The sequence below is a fragment of the Simochromis diagramma genome, unplaced genomic scaffold, assembly GCF_900408965.1.
Source record: "Simochromis diagramma unplaced genomic scaffold, fSimDia1.1 OVJJ01000433.1, whole genome shotgun sequence".
Lineage (NCBI taxonomy): Eukaryota > Metazoa > Chordata > Actinopteri > Cichliformes > Cichlidae > Simochromis > Simochromis diagramma.
Window position 1 is genome coordinate 2,411,753 of NW_024387031.1, and position 2,846 is coordinate 2,414,598.

Below are 2,846 nucleotides of genomic sequence, written 5' to 3' on the forward strand. Positions count from 1 at the left end.
TTGATTAGAATAGTGATGATGATGTCCGCCATCACTGTCAATTGTCAGTAAACACTTCATCTGGCTGCTGAATCTACACGTGACATATTACAAAGTCTGTGTTATTAACTCTGTAATTAGGCGCCATTCTTCTTATTTTACGGCGCTGTTGTTCAATCGGGGAGCGCTCTCTGTTGAGGAGAAAAGCGTGAATTTGTTTGTATACGGATTATCCATTGTTTAAATGTCCCGGTAGTCGAAAAGGAGGCAGAGCTGTTGAGAAATGCTAGGAGCTAACTGGGCGCTAACCGTATCATTCAAATATATTGAATGTCGCAATGTTGGCAAAGAGAGGAAGTGACGTATGATTTGCGCCTGCGGAGTACCGATCGGGTTTCCGGTACGGATCGGGTAGCGACAGTCTCTGATACTGAATTCAAGATGGCGGGGGAACATGGTGGCATCCACAAACCGGCACCCACATGCATTTTAATAGATTCATTCCAAGTTTGTGAGAATACATCAGTTTGCTGGAAGATTATTATAATTACACTATTGTGTACTATGATGTTTTCTATGAAATATGCTCACAGAAGCGACCGATGCAGATTTAAATGCACTTATTAATAAACAGAAGCGTGAGATCACCAGCATCCACTGTGGAAATGAAAACAGTGACAGCAAAGGGAGAACCACCGTGATCACAGCACAGGCTGCAGGCAACACTGCTGCTATAAATAGAGCCGGCTCCCTGCAGCTCTGCAGTCACCACGGCCCCCTAAGCCCCTCCCTCCGCCTGCGTCACAGCCCAGCGCTGCACGCTCCGCTGATCACCATCACCGTATACGGCAATCCTGCCAGCTCCCAGCATGCCTTTACGTCACAGCAGCTTACGTCATGCACAAGTGACGCCATCCTTCAGATTGTGCATCGATGCTATTATTAGAAAACTACAGCAAGCATGCGAGGAAGGTAGGGAGGGGCGCGTGATGAATACAGCTCCTGCTTCACCCCCCCGCCCGACGGAGGCTCCAGCAGCTCTCAGCTTCCATTCTGCTGCTCACACACCAACACACACACACACACACACACACACACACACACACACACACACACACACACACACACACACATTCATATCTTAGTGAGGACATCTAATTGACATAATGCTCTGTTGCTTGTGAAGCTCGCACACAAGAATTTCACTCACATGTACTGTACCAATGTACCTGCACATGTGATGTGACAATAAAAGTGATTTGATTTGATTTGATGCTAAATCTTGTTTTAACATATGGCATAGAAACTGAACATTTGACAAAAACCCTCTCCTGTCTGATCATCTCCTGATAACATTCAAATTTAAAATAATTGATTACACAGCAGTGGGGAGTAGACTTTCTCAAAGTAGATGTCTTTCTGAAAGCGCTGTAACTAAGTTTAAGAATATAATCCACCCACTGTTATCATCTTCAATGCCCTGTACCAACATAGAGCAGAGCAGCTATCTGAACGCTACTCCAACAGAGGTCGATCATCTTGTTAATAATTTCACCTCCTCACTACGTACGACTCTGGATACTGTAGCTCCTGTGAAAACTAAGGTCTCTAATCAGAAGTACCTGACTCCGTGGTATAATTCTCAAACACGTATCTTAAAGCAGATAACTCGTAAGCTGGAGAGGAAATGGCGTGTCACAAATTTAGAGGATCATCATTTAGCCTGGAGAAATAGTTTGTTGCTTTATAAGAAAGCCCTCCGCAAAGCCAGAACATCTTACTATTCATCACTGATTGAAGAAAATAAGAACAACCCCAGGTTTCTCTTCAGCACTGTAGCCAGGCTGACAAAAAGTCAGAGCTCTGTTGAGCCAACCATCCCTTTAACGTTAACTAGTAATGACTTCATGAACTTCTTCACAAATAAAATTTTTATCATTAGAGAAAAAATTACCAATAATCATCCCACAGATGTAATATTATCTACAGCTACTCTTAGTACCATTGATGTTAAGTTAGACTCTTTTTCTCCAATTGATCTTTCTGAGTTAACTTCAATAATTACTTCCTCCAAACCATCAACATGTCTTTTAGACCCCATTCCTACAAAACTGCTCAAAGAAGTCCTGCCATTAATTAATTCTTCAATCTTAAATATGATCAACCCATCTCTAATAATCGGCTATGTACCACAGGCCTTCAAGCTGGCTGTAGTTAAACCTTTACTCAAAAAGCCATCTCTAGACCCAGCAGTCTTAGCTAATTATAGGCCAATCTCCAACCTTCCTTTCATATCAAAAATCCTTGAAAGAGTAGTTGTCAAACAGCTAACAGATCATTTGCAGAGGAATGGTTTATTTGAAGAGTTTCAGTCAGGTTTCAGAGCTCATCACAGCACAGAACCAGCTTTAATGAAGGTTACAAATGATCTTCTTATGGCCTCTGACAGTTGTCCTGACTCCAATTTCTTCATGTAAATGGAGAGTCCTCTTCACACGCAGAGGTTAATTATGGTGTTCCACAGGGTTCAGTGCTAGGACCAATTCTGTCTTAACATAAGTTAAGTTACTCAATGAGTAATGTATTCTGAATACGTTGGATTACTTAATGTATTGTCATGCTTTTTACAACTACATGAATGTAGCAATCACATCCTGCAAATTCGTGTTTATTCTTTTCTAACAATTGGCTGTTAAGCCCAGATCTCCCTGAATAGGCAGTATATTTACTGAAATAATAATAATAATAATAATAATAATAATAATAATGGATTGGATTGGATTTATATAGCGCTTTTCAAGGCACCCAAAGCACTTTACAATGCCACTATTCACTCACTGTCACATTCACACACTGGTGGAGGCAAG